Raw genomic sequence first — 22,622 nt, forward strand, 5'->3', positions numbered from 1 at the left:
ATTTGCACAATACCATCTATCTTTTGCTTATTTTTCTCTTGCATGAGAAAGCATGGCTATGAATCTTCTTTATCTCTTTAGTGAATATCTATTCAGTCTTTGTATACTAGACATATATACTATCTTCTAACTTTCTGGCCTTATGTCTAGTGTCTTTCTCATTTCTTCCCACAAAATTTTAATGAGTCATTTATGCCATTACACCAGGCCTTAACGTTGTCTTGCATGTGACTTCCTAAAACTATTGTAGTTTAATGTGTGAATGTTTTATGTTTTATATTATAAAATACTTATTAGAACAATGAAAGTGATTTTTACCTCGCTACTTGGCTTAAAATTTCTTACAGCTTGTACTCATCCTCTTTGAGTTTTTGAAATGGTTGACTGCACTATCCTGAATCAATACCTCTCCTTTACTTTCTAGTTCAGTGGAATTGCTCTTTTCTACAGGCAGAGCATCTTCAACAATGACATCTCTCCAGCCCCTGAATTATTACTTCAGGAGTTTCCCAAAAATCTATCCTTAACTCTCTCTCCAACTTCATCTACACGCTGACCCTTTGCAATGCTATTCACAGACATGAGGTCAGTTTCTACATCAATGCTAATGGGGAGTCTGAAAACAGCACGAGATGAGGGGCAGTCAGGAATCTGAAAACAGGACATGAGGGGAGGCAATCAGGAGATTGATAACAGCGCAAGTGGTGGAGCAGTCAGGAATCTGAAAACATTGCGAGAGAAGTGGCAGTCAGGAGATTTAAAACAGCGCAAATGGAGAGACGGTCGGGAGGTTGAAAACAGCGCAAGAGGAGAGGCAGTCAGGAAATTGAAAACACTGAGAGTGGAGTGGCCGCTGGGAGATTGAAAACAGTGCAATTGGAGAGGTAGTCTGGAGATTGAAAGCAATGTGAGTGGAGATAACGCCGGGAGATTGAAAACAGCGTGAGAGGAGAAGCAGTCAGGCAATTGGAAGCAATGGGAGGGAAGAGGCAGTTGGGAGATTGAAAACAGCACGAGTGGAGTGGCAGTCAGGAGATTGAAAACAGTGTGAGAGGAGGGGCAGTTGTGAGTCTGAAAACAGCTTGAGATAACAAATAGTGACAGTATGGCAAAGAAGCAATTTGATTGATTGGAGAAGAAGCTGGCTGTTTGGTGAGTATCTGGTGAGTGTCTAGTAAGTGGTTAAGGTTATTCTATTCCTTAGATTTAAAATAGAATAAGCATTGTACTTTTGTAAGTTGATTGGCCACTAAGTGTTTAGTATTAGGGACAGTGTATTAATAGCCAGCTAAGGACACAGGAGTTAAGGTAGATCTATAAACAAAAAAACTAAAACTTTAAAATTAAAATAAAATAATTAAAATAAATATCTGAAACACATACCTGTGTAGTGAAGAAATGTATAACTTTTAGTTGTCAGTGGTATTGGCATTAAATAAGCACAGTAAATTGTAGCATACATAGGAATTATTCTAAGTTAATTAAAAAAGTAGTTAAATTAATTTAACTAAATAACCTAAGTAACAATGGCAGGACAGGTGTTATGTTGCAGCTGTGGAATGTGGGTTCTTTTGATTGATAAGGCTATCCATGACAAACACATCTGCAGAAAGTGTAAGCAGCTAGAGGAATTCCAGATCAGGATTATTGATCTGGGAGTTGAACTGCAGACACTGCGCAGCATAAGGGAGGGGAAGAAATACCTGGACATTTTGTTCCAGAAGATGGTCATACCTCTTAGAATAGGGTCATCTGTTAAGGTCAGCAGTTAGGGACAGGAGGATGTGACCATTACTGAGGCAGGAAAAGGGACTGAGCCTCAGACTTTGCAATTGTCAAATAGGTTTGAAGTGTCCACAAACTGTGTGGATGAAAGTGAGGTCTGCAAGGTGGATCAGCAGGCTGGACATGGCATCATTGTACAGGAAGCTGTTCAAATGGGGGGAGCAAACAGGAAGGAAATGGCAGCAGGGGACAGTATAGTGAGGGGGATTGACACTGTTCTCTGCAGCATAGAGCGAGAGTCCAGAAGGCTCTGTTGCCTGCCCAGTGGCAGGGTTCAGGGCATCTGCTCATGGCTGGAGAGGAACTTGCAGTGGGAGGATGAGGAGCCAGATATTGTGATCCATCTGGTAGCAATCACATAGACAGGACAAGGAAAGAAGTTCTGGATAGTTTGTATGCAGAGCAATGTACCAAATTAAGAAGCAGAACCTCAAAGGTAATAATCTCTGGATTATTGCTGAAAAAAGAGGCAAGTCTTTGTTTTTCATCATGCACTGATCAGGACATGTCGCAGGCTACCCAAATCAGATAAGTTCATGCTGCATATCACTCAAACTCGTGAATGGGCCTAAGGCCACCACATTTGGTCCTGAAAAGTGCCCAGTCTACCTCAGATTACCCTGGAAAGGCAACATATCTCAAAAATTTGAGCAACAGGTGAAGCTAGCTGTGTGAAACAGCGTGAAGCTGCTATTATGCAGAAGGAACATGAGTGGTATTCGCCACTAACAAGACTGCTGCCAAGCCAAAAAGATCTTCTGCCTATCACACAAATGAATAATGTGATATATAAATTTCAGTGCCAGCATGAAGCTAGGTAGGTAGGATGTATGTCCCAAAGACGGTGGATCATATCAAACAGCATGTTCCAGCTGCTGTTCTTGACGGGTAAGGTACAGACTGAACCCGACCAGCCCATGCTTGCAAAACTCAAAACACAGTGTCCAACATTAGATGTGATTCTGCGGTCAAACAATATTTGCTAAATAATTCTCAGTGTGCTAAGAATACAAACAAGAAGCAGGAGGAAGCCATTCGACCCCACGAGCCTGCTCCGTGATTTAATAAGATCATGGCTGATCTGATAATAACCTCAAATCTGCACCCCACCTACCCCCAATAACCTATCCCCCCCTTGCTTACCAAGAATCTATCCACCCCTGCCTTAAAAATACTCAAAGACTCTGCTCCCATAGCCTTTTGAGGAAGAGAGTTCCAAAGACTCACAACCCTCCAAGAGAAATAATCTGCCTCATCTCCATTTTAAATGGGTGACTCCTTATTTTTATACAGTGATCCCTAATTCAAGATCCTCCCACAAGATGAAACATTCTCTCCACAGCCACCCTTTCAAGACCCCTCAGGATCTTATATGTTTCAATCAAGTTGCTTCTTACTCTTATAAACTCCAGTGGATACAAGCTTAGCCTGTCCAACCTTTCCTCATAAGACAATTCACCCATTCCAGGTATTAGTCTGGTAAGCCTTCTCTGAACTGCTTCCAACGCATTTGCATCCTTCCTTAAATAAGGTGACCAATACTGTACACAGTTCTACAGATGTAGCCTCACTAGTGCTCTGTATAACTGAAGAATAACCTCCCTACTTTTATAATCAATTCCCCTCATAATAAATGATAACATTCTATTAGTTTTCCTAATTATTTGCTGTACCTGCATACTAGCCTTTTGTGATTCATACGCTAAGACACTCATATCCCTCTGCACCTCAGAGCTCTGCAATCTCTCACCACTTAGATAATATGCTTCTCTTTTATTCTTCCTGCCAAAATAGCCAATTGCACATTTTCCTTCATTATACTCATTTGCCAGATCTTTTCCCACTCACTTAACCTATCTATATCTTTTTGTAGCCTCCTCATATCTTCTTCACAACTTACTTTCCTACTTATCTTTGTGTCATCAGCAAATTTGGCAACTATCCCTTTCATCCAAGTCATTTGTATAAGTTGTAAACCGTAGAGGCCCCAACATTTATCCCTGTGGCACACCGCTCATTGCATCTTGCCAACCTGAAAAAGACAGTGTGGCGCATTTGCCTGTACTGGAAGCTCCATATATTAATATAGAGCCCTGTTCTTTGCAGACAGAAAAAAATATGTGCACTTATTGCGCCTATTTCAGCTAAATAAAATAAATGACAGCCATTCGCTAACTCACCCCTCAGGGCAATGCCTTGACCAATCAGGGTCAAGCTGCCTGGTTTAAATTTCAAACAATGCTTGACAGTTAACTGTCAATCACGACCGCTGGTGCATTCTCCATGGCAAAGCCACTGCCAACCAATCGCCACTCTTCATATAAAGCATATTGTTGTTTCCTTCTCATATTGGTATTTGTGCAAGGTATCCTGATGAGTGCAAGATGAAAAGCTTAGACATGTCTCTTTTTTCAGCAACACTCAATTCTGTACTAGCAAATGTCTAATCTCTGGATTATTACCTGAGCTATGTGCAAATTAGCAAAGGGAAAATACAGTTAGAGAGATGAATGCGTGGCTCAAAGACTGGTGTGGGAGAAGTGGGTTCTGATTTGTTGGGCACTGGCACCAGTGCTGGGAAAAATGGGGCTGTATCATTGGGACGGTCTATACCTGGGCCATGTTGGGATGATTGTTCTTGCGAATTGCATATCTAGGGAAGTATAGTATTTTAAACTAAATAGTGGGGTCAAGGGATCAAAGATGAGAAGATGTGGTATATCAAAGAGTAGAGACAAGGTAATAGAGGAAGGTAGAGATATGGGAAATGATAAACAGAAAGGAAAAGGAAGGGACAGAGAGTACAAGTCTAAGATTAAACCAACAGATAAGGCTAGAGATTACAAAAATAATAAAAGGACAAAGCTTAAGGCTTTGTATCTGAATGCATGTCGCATTCAAAACAAAACAGATGAACTGATTGTATAAAGAGATAAATAAGTTTGATCTAACAGCCATTACAGAGACATGGCTACGGGATGGGATAGATTGGGACCTGAACATTGAAGGGTACGTGACTTTTAAGAACATTAGGAAGTTAGGAAAAGGTGGAGGGATAGCTCTGTTAATTAATGTTGACAGTAACACAATAGAGAGGGATGGCCTAAGTTAAGGAAATCAAGATATAGAAGCAGTTTGGGTAGGGGTGAGGAACGATAAGGACAAGTCACTCTTGGGAGTGGTGTACAGGCCCCCTAATAGTAATCACATGGTAGGATGGGGTATCAAAGAAGAAATAGTGGGAGCTTGTCAGAAAGTGACGGCGGTTACCATGGAGGAAATTAACTTATGTATATACTGGAATGATTAGATGGGAAAAAGTAGGATAGATGACAAATTCATAGGATGTTTTTGGGATAATTGCTTACATCAGCACTCTCTGGAGCCAATGAAGATGCAGGCTATATTAGACTTGGCATTGTGCAATGAGATAGGATTAATTAATGACCTCATAGTAAAAGCGTTCCTAAGTAGCAGTTATCATATGATTGAATTTTACATTCAGATTGAGGGAGAGAAGACTTGGGCCAGAATCTCCGGGTCGGCGAGCAGGGGCGGGAGCGGGGGCGAGGGTGGGGCCCGCTCACCAAAGACTAAAGTGACGCCCGGTAACCTCAAGTGTGCGTGCCGATATCATCGCGCATCAATCAAATCTTGAATTTGGCGGGTGCACGCCAGAGCCGGTGTGCCCTCGCTGAACTGTCAAAGGCCTATTAAGGCCATTTAAACAGCAATTAAAATAATTAACTCAGCTGTCCGTCCAACCATAAGGTTGGCGGGCAGGTGAAAAGCCCAGGCGGCCTTCGCATTTATCATGAAACCTCATCCACGGGTGGGATGAGTTTCGTGAAGGCTTTTAAGCTTTAATAAAAATTTTCAAAAAAATTCATAGGCATGTCCCACTTCATGTGGCACGGTCACATGAAGGGACATGTCTTCAATTGTTTTTTTCCTTTAATTACATATTTTTTATTATCAAACTGATCTCCCTGAGGCAGCTCTGTGCCCCCACACCCCCACCCCCTCCCCGCCACCCACCGCCACGCAGGGAGCGCTCAGTGCTTCCGGGTACATGTCATGCTTGGTGGGCCTTAATTGGAGTAAAATGGCGGTGCGCAGCTGATCGCAGACAGCGATTGGCTGCGCGCTCGCTCCTGCCCCTGCCCAACACCCCCTGACGGGGAGAAAATTCTCTCCTTGGCCTAAGACTAGTATTTTAAACTTAAATAAGGGCAATTAAGGGCATGAAAGCAGAGCTAGCGAAAGTGAACTGGCAATTTAGGTTAAGGGAGAGGTCAATAGAGATTCAGTGGCAGATAGTTAAGGTGATATTTCAGAAAACACAGAACAGATACATTCCTTCAAGAAAGAAAAATTCTAAGGGAAGAATTCACCATCCGTGTTTAACTAGAAAAGTTAAAGATAGCATCAAACTTAAAGGAAAAGCATATAATTATGCAAAGATTGGTGGCAGGTCAGAATGTTGGACAGACTATAAAAAGCAGCAAAGAATGATAAAACGATTAATAAGGAGGGAAAAATTAGAGTACAAGTAAAATCTAGCTAGGAATATAAAGGCAGATAATAGGAATTTCCATAGATACTTAAATAAGAAAAGAGTTAACAAAGTGAGCATTGGTCCCATGGAAAGTAAATCTGGGGAATTAATAATGATATATAAGGAGGTGGAAATTGAATTTGTATTTTGCATCATTCTTCACAATAGAGGATATAAGTAACATCCCAGAAATAGCTGAAAATCCAGAATTGGATAGGAGGGAGGACTCAAGAAAAGTACAATCACCAGAGAAGTGGTAATTAGCAAATTGTTGGAACTGGGATTTGACAAATCCTTTGGTCCTGATGGGTTTCATCCTCAGGTCTTAAAAAATAGTTGAGATAGTTGATGCATTGGTTTTTATTTTCCAAAAATTACTAGATTCTAGGAAAGTTTCATTAGATTGGAAAATAGCTAATGTAACTCCTTTATTCAAAAGAGGGGGAGACAAAAAGCAGGTGTTATGGCACAGCAGATGGTAAATGACAAGCTGCTCAAATCCCAGGGGGAAACTTGAAACAGTTGCCACAACTGTTCTGCAATTTGTATTTTATTTTGAGATGCGTGCCTTGAATTCGGTAATAATAAGTCCACCGAATCTTAGTGTTTTTTTACAAAACCAAATTAAACATTTATTAATAGAAGAAAAGATTTTAAGCACATACATAGGTATATAAATTATGACAATAATAACTTCTAAATCCCCTAATTAATCTAACTCCCAGCTACATTAAGGCAATAGTAAAAAGAAATAACTTTCAACAGACCCAGGCAAAACACACGGGGCAGAATTTTCTGCCTGTCAAGTGGGCGGGCCCGATCTCCAGCAGGCGCGGAGCCGATCCCCATCAGTGAAGCGGGTCATACCACCATTTTACGTGGGCAGGCCAATTAAGGTCCGCCCAGCGTGACGTCCAACGGGAAGCACTATGCGCTTCCTGTGCGGGCGGGAGGAATCCCTGAAATCAAGAGTGCGCTCTTTCGCACATGCACACGAAAGAGTGCACATTTCCCTGAGGCTGCACTTAGCCTCAGGGAGATCACCTAGACTTTGAAAAATATTAAAATTAGAAAACAAAAATTCCCTTACATGTCCCCCTCATGTCACACGAGTTGGAACATGTTCCTAATTTTTAGAATAACTTTATTAACATTTTTAAAACCCTGCATGAAGCCTCATCCCGCCGCTGGATGAGGTTTCATGTTTTTTCTATTTGCTGCCAGGGCTCCTGGCCTGCCCACCAACCTTAAGATTGGACGGGCAGGTCCCTTAATTGGTTAAATGATCCTGTCAATTGGCCTCAATTGGCCATTGACAGGTCAGCGGGCCTGCAACTGATTTTGCAGCACTCCCGCCTTCCTGAAAATTTAAATGGGGCAGGATGATGTCGTGGGGTTCCACCCTACATCATCCCGTGTCATTTTACATGTTGGTGAGTGGGCCCTGCCCCCTGCTCACCGACAGCAAAATTCTGCCCACAATACCCTGGACAGTGATATTCACAGTGGGTTTTTTTAGCTTTGGTTCCTGTAGACAGCAACTTGATGCACAGAGGCTGGAGGCTTTTCACACTTGTTAGATCTTAGAATTCCTTCCCCTTTACACATAACCTATATCCTTTATACATATTTGTCCATTTTTAATGTAAATTCTATTGTTGCAATACATCTTTACAACTTTACTTTTCTCATAATCTACATCTTTCATAGTATTCATATTATCAGTAACGTTTGGGAAAAATAAACACACTGTTTGGCTTGGCTTCTTATGGCTAGGTGTAACTTACCATTTCTTTGAAATTCAAACTAACCTAAATTATCTAAAACTGCAAATGTTGCTCACACCTCACAATTTAAAACTTCAGCCATGCTTATGTATTTAGCATTTCAAACGTAGCTTCCATTTTGATAACTCAAAAGCTCCAGACCAGCTGCCTCCAATTCAATTAAATCCCCCCCACACACATCCACACAGAGAAACTAATCCAAATGCCACTATTAACGTACCTTTACAATAAATCACAATAATATTATGAAAATTATTTTATTTTCATGACACAGGAAACTACAGTCCAGTTAGCTTAACATCTCTGATAGGGAAAATTTTAGAAGCTATTATTAAAGGCATTATACCAGGACACTTAGATAAATTCAAGGCAATCAGGCAGTGCTTACATAGCATTATGAAATGGGAATCATGTTTAACCGATTTGTTGGAATCCTTTGAAAAAGTAACAGGTGCTGTGGATAAAGGGGAACCGATGTACTTAGCTTTTCAGAAGGTATTTGATGAAGTGCTTTATCAAAGGTTATTGTGGAAAATAAAAGCCCATGGTGTAGAGTTTAACATACTGGCATGGATAGAAGATTGGCTAGCTAACAGGAAACATAGGGCAGAATTTTCTGCATGTCAGGCGGGCGGACCCGACCCAATCTCCGGCGGGTGGGGAGTTGATCCCCGCCGGAGAAGCAGGCCCCGCTGCCATTTCAAGTGGGCAGGCCTAGCATGACGCCTGGCGGGAAGTTCTATGCGCTTCCTGAGTGGGCAGTGGGGGGGAGGGGGATTCCCCAAATGTGAGCGTGCGCTCTTTCTCGCATGCACAAGACAGAGCTCACATCTCCCTAAGGCTAAGTGCTGCCTCAGGGAGATCGCTGACAGCTTTATAAACTTTAAAAATAGAAAAATAAAAAAATCCTTAACAATGTCACATGAGATGGGACATGTTAATACATTTCACTGAAACTTTAATAAACTTTTTTAAACCCAACGTGAAACCTCATCTCGCCGGTGGATGAAGTTTCATGTTTTTTCAGAAGCCCGCCGGGCCTCCTGGCCTGTCCACTAACCTTAAGGTTTGATGGGCAGGTCTTTTAATTGTTTTAATGATCCTGTCAATGGCCTCAATTGGCCATTGACAGGTCGGCAAGTGGACAGCTGATCGCGCTCTGCTCCTGCCTTGCTGAAGACTTAAATGGGGAGGGATGACGTCAGGGGTTCCCCCCGACATCATCCCATGTCATTTTAATGTCGGTGAGTGGGACTCGCCCCCTGCTCGCTGACAGAAAAATTCAGAGTAGGCATAAATGGGTCATTTTTTGGTTGGCAGGATATGATGGGTGGTGTGCCACAGGGATCAGTGCTGGGGCCTCAACTCTTTACAATTTATATAAATAATTTGGATGCAGGGACCAATGATATGCTTGCTAAATCTGCTGATGACACAAAAATAGGTGGAAAGTAAGTTGTGAAGAGGACATAAGGATGCTACAAAGAATGTAGATAGGTTCTGTGAGTGGGCAAAGATCTGGCAAATGGAGTATAATGTAGGAAAATGTGAGATTGTCCATTTTGGCAGGATGAATAAAAAAGAGGCATATTATCCAAATGGTGAGAGATTGCAGAGCTCTGAGATGCAGAGGGATCTAGGTGTCCTAGTGCATGAATTGTAAAAGATTGTTATGTAACTCTTTTAGAGTTTAAACAATTAAACTAAATGAACAAAATTAAGGACAAATCAAGCACAGCCCCTAATCCAGGTCGGCTGTAAAACCAAGGACAAAATTTAAAGGAAACAAGATTGTTATGTAGGTGCAGCAAGTAATTAGCAACGTTAATAGAATGTTATTGTTTATTACAAGGGGAATTGAACACAAGAGTAGGAAGGTTATGCTTCAGTTGTCTCACGAGGTAAGGCTGGACAGTCTAGACTTGTTTCCACTGGAGTTTAGAAGAGTAAGAGGCGACTTGATTGAAACATATAAAATCCTGAGGGGACTTGTGGAGTGAATGTGGAGAGAATGTTTCCTCTTGTGGGAGAATCTAGAACTCGGTGTCACTGTTTCAAAATAAGGGGTCACCCATTTAGGACAGAGATGAGGAAAAAATTCTTCTCTCAGAGGGTTGTGAGACTTTGGAATTCTCTTCCTCAAAAGGTGGTTGAGGCAGAGTTCTTGAATATCTTTAAGCAGGGGTAGATAGATTCTTGATAAACAACGGGGTGAAATATTATCAGCGGTAGGCAGGGATGTGAGGTTAAAATCAGATCAGCCATGATCTTATTGAACAGTGGAGCAGCTTGAGGGGCTGAGTGGTCAACTACTGCTCCTAATACTTATGTTCGTATGACACCCAGTTCCAGCACTCCAATATTTCTTTTGATTCCCCTCTCTGCCTCTGTGTTATTACACTTCTTGTCTGATATCCAGTCTTCAATGGTTCAATATTGCTTCCAGTGAGACAGGGGCAAAAATAAAACCATCACCTTGAGCTCTAGATTCCATTTTTCTTTATTCTTTTATGGGATATGGGTATCACTGGCTAGGCCAGATTTATTGCCCATCCTTAATTGCCCTTGAAAAGGTGATGTTGAACTGCCTTCTTGAATCACTGCAGTCCACGTGGCATAGGTACACCCACAGTACTGGTAGGGAGGGAGTTCAAGAATTTTGGCCCAGTGACAGTGAAGGAAAGGCAACATACTTCCAAGTCAGGATGGTGTGTGGCTTGGATGGGAACTTCCAGGTGGTGATATTCCCATGTGTCTGCTGCCCTTGTCCTAGATGGTAGTGGTCATGGGTTTGGAAGGTGCTGCCTAAGGAGCCTTGATGAATTCCTGCAGTGCATCTTGTAGATGGTACACACTGCTACCACTGCATGTTGGTGGTGGAGGGAGTAAATGTTTTGGAAGGGGTCAAGCTTCTTGAGTGTTGTTGGAACTGCATTCATCCAGGCAATTGGAGAGCATTCCATCACACTCCTGACTTGTGCCTTGTTGATGGTAGACAGGCTTTGGAGGGTCAGGAGGTGATTACTTGCCACTGAATTCCTAGCCTCTGACATGTCTTGTAACCACAGTATTTATATGGCTAGTCCAGGTCTGTTTCTGGTCAACTGTTGCTACCAATCCCACTACCCTTCCTGTATTTGGGAATTAATAATGCTTTAAATCAATTATTGAGCTATAAAGCAAAGTCAATTCCCAAATTTCTTAGAGTAGGCACAAACTATGGACATTATGTATCTGCATTAAAATTGCACAACAAGCCAGTTCATGCAATGCCATGGCTCACTGCCTACTTCAAATAAAGACAACGAGGATAAATTATAAAGTAGAAATGCAGCTTGCAGTTCATTATCAGGAAATCCCAAAGTATAGTCACTGTTGTTATGTAAGTAAATACTACAACTAATTTGTGTGCAGTGAGGTCCCACGAACAACCATAGAAATTGCCAATTAATTTGTTTTTGGTAATGGTTGAGGGATGAAGGCTGGCTAGGGGAAGAAGAACATTCAATTACTGCTTAGTTTGCAAGAGCCAAATGGTGGATAGAAAACAAACAGCTTAGCCACAATTCTCAAAGAACATATAACAGCCTCACTGTGTCAATAAAGCCCAAATTAAATGATTCAAACAATTAAGAAAAAGAGTTGAGTGTCTTGATAAAGGCATCATGAGGAAACTAGCCACATTTGGGAAAGGAAGTGGAAGAACCCTACCAGTACTTTTGCTAAGAGAAGGGGAGTGGAAGCATGTGGCTTCAGTTATAAGTCTTATGCTGAGTATATAGTAATAGTCCTTGAGTAGACAGCTACAGTTACAGCCATCTTCAACAAAAGAAAAATATGGATTTTTTTCCTTTGAAAAAATTGAATTTACAACAGCACATGCATGTTCTTTCTTAACAGAGATATGAAAAATGTTCCACTCTATGACAACTGAGGAGTAGCAGCTGGAGCATTGCTATAGTCCCAGGCATCAGATTGTTTCAATCCTTCTTTATCTGAAGTGAATGGGCAGGTTAACATTTTTTTTAAAAGTAGGGACACTGGATAGAGGAGAACGATAGTAGAGTTCCACTGGTATGCACCCAGCTCCACAATAAACACAAAACTGTTTCAAAATAAAGGGATGAGGATTGGACTGGTTCAGCTTTATATACTACAACACTAACATAATATACAATGTATAAGGGAGCTGTTTCCAATCAAAAACTATCAAATAATTTATTCCAGCCAAGGACTAAATTTCTTGATATGATTTTGACATTCATAGAGGACATGAGGTTACAGATGGATATAAGTAGGTTGAGTGAGTGGGCAAAGATCTGAAAATAGAGTTTAATGTGGAAAATGTAAAGTTATTCACTTTGGCAGGAAGAACAAAATAATCAGAGTATTACTTAATGGAGAACGACTGCATAATTCTGATGTGTAGAAGGATCTAGGTGTTCCAGTACATGAGTCACAAAAAGTTAGTATGCAGGTACAGCAAGTAATTAAGAAGGCTAATTGAATGCTATCCATTGTTACGAGAGGGATTGAACATAAAAGTAAGGATGTTATGCTTCAGTTATACAGGGCATTGGTGAGACCGTAACTCGAATAGTGTGTGCAGTTTTGGTCTCCTTATTTAAGGAAGGAGGTAAATGCAGTGGAGGCGGTTCAAAGGATGTTTACTGGATTGATACCTGGAATGAGTGGGTTGTCTTATGTGGAAAGGTTGGACAGGCTGGGCTTGTTTCCACTGGAGATTAGAAGAGTGAGGGGTAATTTGATGGAAATGAACAAGATCCTGAACGGCCTTGACAAGGTGGATGTTGAAAGGATGTTTCCTCTTGTGGGTGAGTCCATAATGAGGGGGCACTGTTTTAAAATTAGGGGTTGCCCTTTTAGGACAGTGATAAGGAGAATTTTTTTTCTCTCAGACGGTTGTGTGACTTTGGAACTCTCTGCCTCCAAAGATGGTGGAGGCAGGGTCATTGAATACTTTTAAGGCGGAGGTAGATAGATTCTTGTTAGGCAAGGGAATCAAAGGTTATCACGGTTAGATGGGAATGTGGAAATCGAAACACAAGAAGATCCGCCTTGACCTTATTGAATGGCGGAGTAGGCTCATGGCGCCAAACAGTCCACTCCTGTTCGTATTTCTTATGTTCTTATGTTCCAAATAAAATGTCAGTTCACTGTAGAAAGAAGTAGCTGGTGTCAATGTGACGAAAAAGCACTCTTTAGCTTAAGCGACCTTGGCATTGAATAAGCAATAGGGACCAGAAAATGTTGTCATGGAGAGCATTGTTTATTGGGTCATGGTGACTTTTAACAGTATAGCAGGTCACCTTGCTAAAGTTACCAAAAGCTGACAATTACAACTCGCTAAGATATACTGTGTCATTGAGCAGTACCTTCAGAATAGAGTTAGTTAACAAAATTGGCCTTTGATTGGGCAGCTGAAGTGGAATGATTTGATGTCTCTGAAATTGAAAGAGTTTAAGATTGCAAAGGTGCTGATATTTAATGGAACAGGATTCTTGAGTAGAGTGGGGTGTTGGTGGGGGAGATGTGGGAGTTATGTTTCAGCATGTGGAAATTTAACTCCACAGCCTATGTGTTTATTCTTAAACAGATTCCCTGCCTGGTAGCAAACCTGATTGACAGCAGGCACCCCAGTAAGTGGAAAACATTCCAGAAATCGGCATAACCCAGGGGCATGTTAAGTTTTAAGGTTATTCAAGATGGCAGGAGGCAGGGTGGGAGAGCATGGTTGGGTTGGGGATGATTGTGGAGGGTCAGGGAGAGGTCAGGAGTGGTGGAGACCTGATACAGGTTTGAAGTGGTTGGGGTAGAGCCAAAGATCGAGTAGGGCAATGCAGAGAGCTTTGGGGCCAGAAATGCGAGGAGCGGAGATGGGTTGGTAATGAAAGAGTGTCAAAGGAGACCATGAAGATGGAGGAATGCTTATAGGTTTGCTTGTTAGATTTGGAGTCAGCAGTCTTGCCCCTCCTTGGCCACACACATTACTGTAAAAGCACTTACCTCATAGATGCAGTCCTTCTACATTAGAACATAATATACAAAATAGGAGTGGGAGCGAGCCTACTCCACCATTCAATAAGATCATGGCTGATTTTCTACCTCGACTCCACCTTCCTGCTCTATATCTCTGTATCCCATTACTCTGTTAGTAACCAAAAAAAAACGATCTGTTTCTTGAATATACTCAACACCTGTGTCCACAGCTCCCTGAGGTAAAGAATTCCAAAGTCTACAACACTGAATGAAGAAACTTTTCCTCATCTTAGTTCTAAATAGCTGACCCCTTACCCTGAGACTGTGACCCCTTGTTCTAGAACAAAAGCAAAATTCTGCAGGAAATCTAAAATATAAACAGAAAATGCTATAAATACTCAGCAGGTCAGCAGTATCTGTGTGAGAGAAACAGGGTTAATATTTTAGGTCTATATGACCTTTCATCAGAAGTCCCTTGTCCTAGACTCCCCAACCAGATGAAATATACTCCCAGCATCTATCCAATTAAGTCCCTTAAGAATTTCATATGTTTCCATTATATTACCTTGCATTTTTCTAAATCATAGGGAATATAGGTCCAGTCTACTCACTCTCCCCTCATTGGGCAATCCCCTTATCCCCTCTAAGGCAAGTATATCCTTCCTTAGGTAAAAAGAACAAATCTGTACGTAATACTCCATGTGTGGTCTCACCTGCATAATTATAGGAAGACATTTTTACTCACATGCTCTCATTCCTTTGTGACAAAAATTAACATTTGCCTTCCTAATTTTGTGCAGTAATTACATGTTAACTTCTGTGATTTGTGTACACTGACACCCAGGTCACTAAATACCACCACTTCCCAGTCTTTTACCATTTAAAATATATTATTGTCTTCTATTTTCTGCTGGGATTCCTGAATCACAAGAGCCACAAAAAGAAATCCAGGTTAAATGAAGCCTCTTTAAAAGGTTTCAGCAACTGACCCAATCCCTCAGAGAAGATTGGTCAAGTACCCCTTGTCCTGCCTCCATTGAAACTGGAAGTTGACGGGTTTGAGGCTGTTTCATTTAACTTCACAACTGATTCAACCTACCTGTTTCACACTGAGATGAGGATGAATTTCTTCACTCAGAGTGGTGAATATTTGGATTGCTGTATCCCAGAGGACTGCGAATGCTCACTTGGTGATTATATTCAAGATTGAGATCAATATATTTAAGACTGGGGCAATTAGGGAAATAAGAGATAAGGAGATAGTGCAGGAAAATGGAGTTGCTGTAGAAGCTGATCTAGCTAAATGGGGAAGCAGGACCAATGGACCAGATGGCCCATTCCTGTCCTATTTCTTATATTCTTAACTGGCTTGCAACTCAAGGAGAGATTTTATGGGAGATGCTTTAACCCAATCTGCTTAGCAGAAGATGAGTCGGTGGACTAAATAATCCCCGGATTACTTGTCCACTGGAAAACTATCTGGATCCCATCATTTGAATTTGAAGTGACACTTCTAGAATCTAGATAGATGGCTCTTGCTGCCCACCACAGCCAGCAGAGCCCTAATTTACATATGTTAATCACAATCCAGTGACATGATCATGGCCCAACAGCAATTCTATTGCTGCCTGAGTGGGGAAGCCATTGCAGCCTTCATGTCAGGTGAAAAGGATCAGGAAACTAAGAGCTTCCCTGGATAAGTTTCTTTTTAACTTTCCTTTGGAAGACCAGAAAAAGCAGGAATGCTCCAAAAGAAGGGCTTGGGTTCATCTCCCTGTCTTCCTACCATTGGCAGGTTGGGAAATTGGGCCGATCTTATGCTTGGGAGTTTATTAATTATGCATCAGCGAGTAACTCTCTGAATCACGTGCCCCATGAAAGCTAGTGATTCGCCCATCCCACCATAACCAAATGGGGTCTGAGGTCCTTGCACCATTTAAAAACACCAGCCAAACATACCTATTACTCTCTGGAGCCCAGCTGTGTGGACGGCCAAGGCACACTTGGATCCAAACGAAAAGAAGGCAGTACCAAGGTTCAGCAATGACTCCCTTGAGGCTCATGTTCATGGCGTCTACATGAGGGATGGTTCCAGGAGACCCACCAACTTCACCCCTCTGGCCTGGAAGGCAGTTGCAAGGGAAGTCAGCACATCGGGCACTCAACCGAGAAATGCCATCCAGCATAGGAAGAGGATGAATGATCTCATCTGCACCTACAGCTTAAGTCATCATCCAACTTACTCCAAATGCACACTCATAATGGTATTATGCACTCAGAGCATCTCTCAGCTCAGGGATCTCACAAAACATTAGTGGGGGTGATATCAGCAATGAAATCCTATTCACCAGCATCTCATCTTTCATCTTGCACAAACTCCACCCTGGGTCCTTACTGAAGAGGGCTCAGCACACAAAGCAACATGCATGCTTCCCAACCTCTGCTCCATCCCTCTTTTCATGCAAGCCAAGCTTGCCCAGAACAAGAGAGAGAGATTCCAGATCAGAGGAAGGAGAACAGGCATCCAAGGTCGCTCCAAGTTTGAGGAGGGTTCTGCCGAGTTGGCAGGTGAGGACAGAGATCACTTCTGTGGGGGAAGAGAGATTGACTTCTCCCAGCAACCCAGTATGGATAAGTCCTCCATGAGTTGATCAGATTCTGAGATTCACAGTGAGTGCACTATATGCATTATTATATTCAGCCTGCTCATGAACTAAATCTATCTTCTCTTTCTTACAGGCAGCATCAAGTCCAAACAGAGCAGCACATGCAACATAAGCCCCAGCCCCCAGGACATTGCAGAGGAGGATGCTGAGAATCCAGTTGAAGAAGACCCATCACATCATTCACCTGCACCACCCACCAGTGCATAGCCACACACCCCGGTGGGTTATAGTTCTAGATAAGGTTTGGGATTATATTATGGGGAACACCTCACTGATCCATCTCCGCAGCATGTGGAGGCAGTGACAACCCAGCGTTCTGATACTCAGAGGACTGCTGGAGAACAGCCACCTGCTGAGTCCAAGTCAGATGATAAGCCTCTGGAAGCAGCTGTCACTAACATGCTGGAGATACAACGACAGGCGGTAGAACATCAGGCAGAGTTGCAAGAGACAGTCAACAGATTACAGTGAAGGATGCAGGAGTCCGTCTGCATTCTGCCTGATGTCGTGGCTCCAACTCGAGTGCCTCAAGGTTTCCATGGGAAGAGTGGCAGCCACCTTGGAACCTTGGTCCAGCAGGCTTTGCTGGATTTGCGCTTGGACCTTCACTCCATTGCTATAGGCTTTGGTGGGATCCATCAATGGCTAGGCGAGAAGAGGGGCAGGGCACCTTGATCTCCCTCCAGATGCCCCTTCTGCTCAAAGAGTCAGGTAAGGGCCCTTGTGCACCCACGGAGAGGAGGACCAGCAGCTGGACACCCCTGGGCCACCACTCAGGTTGCTCCATTAGTGTTCAGCTGATCCCAATCTCATCTGCCTGTGACTCCATCACCTCCAGTTGCACAGGCCGAGGAGGGTGCAGCTGGTCCACAGCAGGACACCCAAAGCAGGCCAGGGGCCTCCAGGCCTCGTGGCTCCAGGGGACGCTCACCAAAGTCATCAAAGACAACAGTGGGTAGCAGTCAGCAGGCTGCCTCCACCTCTGCTGCAGAAGTCGAGGATGCACCAAGACATTGCGATAGGGTTCGAAAGATTAAGAAACCTTGATATCACTTTTGGGTCACAGGTGTTCACTCACTTGAGATAGCATGCACCTTTGTAAATATATTTGCTATTCATGACAATGGCCTCGTCATTTGAAAATATTATGCATATGTATCTATGTGGCCTCGTATTGAGAGGGTGACTCCAAGCTCCCACTTTGTGATCGCCTCCCTTTATGAGCCTCATATTCATGTGATGTTTAGCTGACTCATGTTAGTTACTCGTCCGTTGTCTAATGTCAGGGAGATGTGTCAATCTCTATTGAAAGTGACTGCAAATTACATTAAGAAGTGATATGGATTGACACCATGGATTGACACATGCTCAATTGTGTTGCAGGATTACCCGTCATCTCCCCCTGTAACCCTGGACCCTGGATCCTATTGTCATTGTCGTGGACATTCCTGCCCGCCCCCAAACCCATCACTGTCAATCTCCTATGTGGACTTCATGGCTCCTCATTGTGAGGCTGTGTGCACGGTCACATACAGAGGTGAGCTCCCCAAAACACCACAGGATAGCATTGATTAGCCCCCCACCATTACATTTTCCACATTTACAGGCTGCAGATAACTCTCCTAACCATGACTATCCCATCTCAGCCCAGTATTGAGTCAGACACCCTCATCACCACCAACTGTGAGACCATGACCATGTCCTGCGCACCAATTGAACACAGGCCTTGCCCCTCCTTTGAACAGTAACACAATGTGCATGCCATACATAACACCATAGCATGGCCCACGGGGCCCCAGGATTGGCTTTAATCTCTCATCCCAACCTTCTAGCATCAGTTCTGGGACTATGACTATCTTTCACTTAGCTCTCCAGCTAATTAATGAATGGCCACAAGACTGTTTCTCCTCAATACCCTCCATGAGTCTCTGTGTAACCCATTCCTTATGTGGAAGATTACCCCGCCCTCCACCCCACCACCCCATACCCACCGCCCCTCCCAACACACACCACTCAGGAATCCCTGCACAACCCTTCCCTCTTTTGCCACATTAAACCCCCCCAAACTTTTGTACTTTAGAGTCTGTGTGCATCCCCTACCATTCATGCAAATCAAAGCCCATCTACCTCCATTCTGCAGTTGCACTCTACTGTCCCATGCTAGACTCCTGCTTCTTCATCCCCAATCTTCCCTCTGCCTGCCATCATCCCCCTGTCCAATCTTACAAAACCTCCTTCACCCTCATGTCTCTGTAGGTGAGCGAACACAGGCATAATGGGTGGACAGGATTTGGTGTGGATTAGGACAAGGGCAACAGAGCTTTGGATGAACTGAAGTTTCTTGAAGGTGCTGGGTTTGGGGGGGCAGGGGGTGGAGGTCAGCCAGAGGAGCATTGGAATAGTTGAGTCCAGAGGTAACAAAGACAAGGATGGGTTTCATCAACAGATGAGCTGAGGCAAGAGAAGAGATGGGTGATGTTTCAGAGGTCGAAGTTGGCAGTCTTGGCGATGGAGAAGTTATGGAGATGAAAGCTTAGCTCAGGGCCAAGTAGAATGATAACTTGTGAATAGTATGCTTCAGCCTTTAATAGTGGCAAGTGAGAGGGATGGAGTTGGTGATTAGGTGTAGAATGATTGAGCCCTATCTAATTCTTGGATGTGTAACTATATCCGTGGAAGTTGTGGAAGATTCATTTGACACCTGTTCACTAATACAACATATACCTTGGGATTTTTCAATAACTTTGATACATTGGGTCCTCTACAGTATTTAGCATGTGTCTGATTCTACATAATAACGTTGCTAAACAAGAGCATTTTACATCAATATGAATAAAGCAGGGGGAGATAACCCAACCTGGAACTGTGACCTTTGGACAGAAATTAGTGAGTCCCTTTTAATTATGTGTTTCCATCCTGAAAAGCCAAAAGGTTGTTTTTGTGCTATTTATGACCACTGTAAACAGCAACACTAACTGTAAAACAAATACAAATCCTGTCTGCGTCCACTAACAAAGCAATGTTTTCTTTCTTGAGGATTCAATATTGCACCACTGCCTCAAGCTTGGCTTCTATTCTCCCATCTCCTGTATCTGGTTTCTGCAGGCACTCTTATTGATTTCACCAAGCTCTCCATTATTCTGGTATAAGCTCTAAGGACATTCAGCTTAGTGATTACAGTAGGCTCAGTGGACAGGATACTCTGTTGGCTGCCTGTCAACAGTTTTGTCCTTGCTATCAAGCGTTGTAGTTATACCCGACAGCAGTGGTTCTCTGACTGAAGTAGTGTTCGTCTTACTTTCACAGTAATTCAGCTTTCAGATACACCTTCAAGAAACATTAGCTTTAATATTAATGCACAGCACTGTAGAAATGTGTGACACCCTCATTTTTTAAAATTCAGTCATATTCCAGATGTTTTTCTCTGTGTTCCTTGGTTATTGCAGCTTATTTTTTTCATAGTTGACATTTACAATAGAATATAAAGCCAAAGAAAATGAAGATATAGGGGATCTCTGATCAGCAGTGCTGACTTCTGAGAGATGAGTCACTGAGTGTCATACGTCTAACAACTAACAATCATCACAGGAACGAACATGTTGTGTCAGCTGCAATATCAATGGTTTATTCTACATAATGTCTTGCTCCCTAAGCTGCATCCTGTTTATATGACACATGATTATGAATGTTTTTTGCATTATAATATATATTTTAAAATCCTAATTATTTCACTGATTGGGGTAATTAGCAGTGTAGATGTGAAGACAGACTCAAAGTGACCCACATTTCAATGTCATGTAACACAATTATTAATAGTTGGTTAATTTACATCATTGGTTGTTATCTGGACATCTCCCAAATAAAGATATATGGGAGATATAATGAATTAAACTCAGCAGTGTTTTACCATTGTGTTACAGTGCATTTTACTTGTTGGAGTTGTGATTTTTGCAATGTTTACATTAAATAAAATGACCTTGGTGGTTCATTAATTTCTAAAGTATAAATATATGGCAAACAAATGATTTCCTAACAGTTTTAACAGAAGCGAAGTTAGAATGCTTTTTCTTGTCATTGATGAAGAAACAAATTATTAATCAAATGGTAATCAAGAATGGCTAGGAATCCTGCAGCAAGTAACTCACCTCCTGACTCCCCAAAGCCTGTCCACCATCTACAAGGCACAAGTCAGGAGTGTGATGGATTACCCCCCCACTTGTTTAGATGGGTGCAGCTCCCACAACACTCAAGAAGTTTGATACCATCTAGGGCAAAGCAGCCCACTTGACTGGCACCCCATCCACAAACATTCACTCCCACCACCACCGACGCACAATGGCAGCAGCACGTACCATCTACAAGATGCACTGCAGGAACTCACCAAGATTCCTCAGACAACACCTTCCAAACCCACAACCACTACCACCTGGAAGGACAAGGGAAGCAGATACATGAGAATTCCACCACCTGTAAGTTCCCCCCCAACAAGCACACACCATCCTGACTTGGAAATATACTGCCATTCCTTCACTGTCGCTCGGTCAAAATCCTGGAACTCCCTCCCCAACAGCACTGTGGGTGTACCTACACCACATGGACTGCAGCGGTTCAAGAAGGCATCTCACCACTATCCTCTCAAGGGCAATTAGGGTGGGCAATAAATGCTGGCCTAGGTAATGATGCCCACATCCCATAAATGAATATAAAATAAAGAATCTGATGGGCTTCAGTATTCCCAAGAACACAGACATGATGGACTGCATCCAAGAATACTTGAGGAAGTGAGGATTCAAACAGCGACAAACATAGTTGAATGTTTTCTATTGCTCATTAGATGCCATATCAAGTGACTGGAAAACATGTAATGCATTCCAAATTTGAAAGTGTCAATAAGCTAAGCTTAAAGTAAGGAATGACTTTTTGATTATATTTATTGATTTAAAGAATACAATACCACTTGCAGCAGTAACTATCAACTTAGGTGAAGTATTCAATAGGTAATTAAATTAATGCTGGACTCAACAAAAAGTAGACATGTATGTATGGATTCGAAAGTAGACTGAGTGCATCTTTTTCATTTTACTTTGGTCTAGATTTTGCGATGAGCAATGAAGGAATGGCAGAAAGCTATCCGCAAAGAATTAGCGGGCTTTGTGGTGTAGATTTCCCCTATTATAATGTCACTTTCGTTTTGATGCCATCCAGCGGGGATGTCCAGCATTTAGGAGTAGTGAGGTCATCAAGCAGGTTGAACAGCCAATCAGACTGAAGAATTCTCAAACACAGCAAATCAGGAAGCAAAGAAAATAAGTGTTTTACAGCCAATAAGATGTAGTCACTAATTTTATGTGGCGAAATGTGACAACCAATTTGTGCACAGCAAGCTCTCACAAACAGCAATGTGACAATACCAGATATTCTATTTATGTGATGTTGATTGAGGGATTAGTATTATTTAGGACACTGGAGATAACTCCCCCACTCTTCTTTAAAATAATGCCATTGGATCTTTAAGTCCACCTGCGATGTCATACGTCCATCTGAAAGATGGATAAAGCTCTGGTGATCATTTACTTTTTAATCATGTTCTAGAGAAGGAAGTAACAATTGGAGTATACTCAGAATTAAAGCTGGAGTTGAAATATCAAAAGTAAACATTAATGAAAATATTATTTATTTATTATTTTAAAACTCTAAGGAATTTCTATCATGGAATAGAAGGAATGCCAGTGCAGGCATCCAGAAAAGGGCCAGAGAGGTTGTTTGGAAATAATTAAGACTCAGTATGCCATTAAAAACTCAGTTGCATTTCATTTCGTTCAACAA

Source organism: Carcharodon carcharias, chromosome 2 (genome assembly GCF_017639515.1).
Source record: "Carcharodon carcharias isolate sCarCar2 chromosome 2, sCarCar2.pri, whole genome shotgun sequence".
Classification (NCBI taxonomy): Eukaryota; Metazoa; Chordata; class Chondrichthyes; order Lamniformes; family Lamnidae; genus Carcharodon; species Carcharodon carcharias.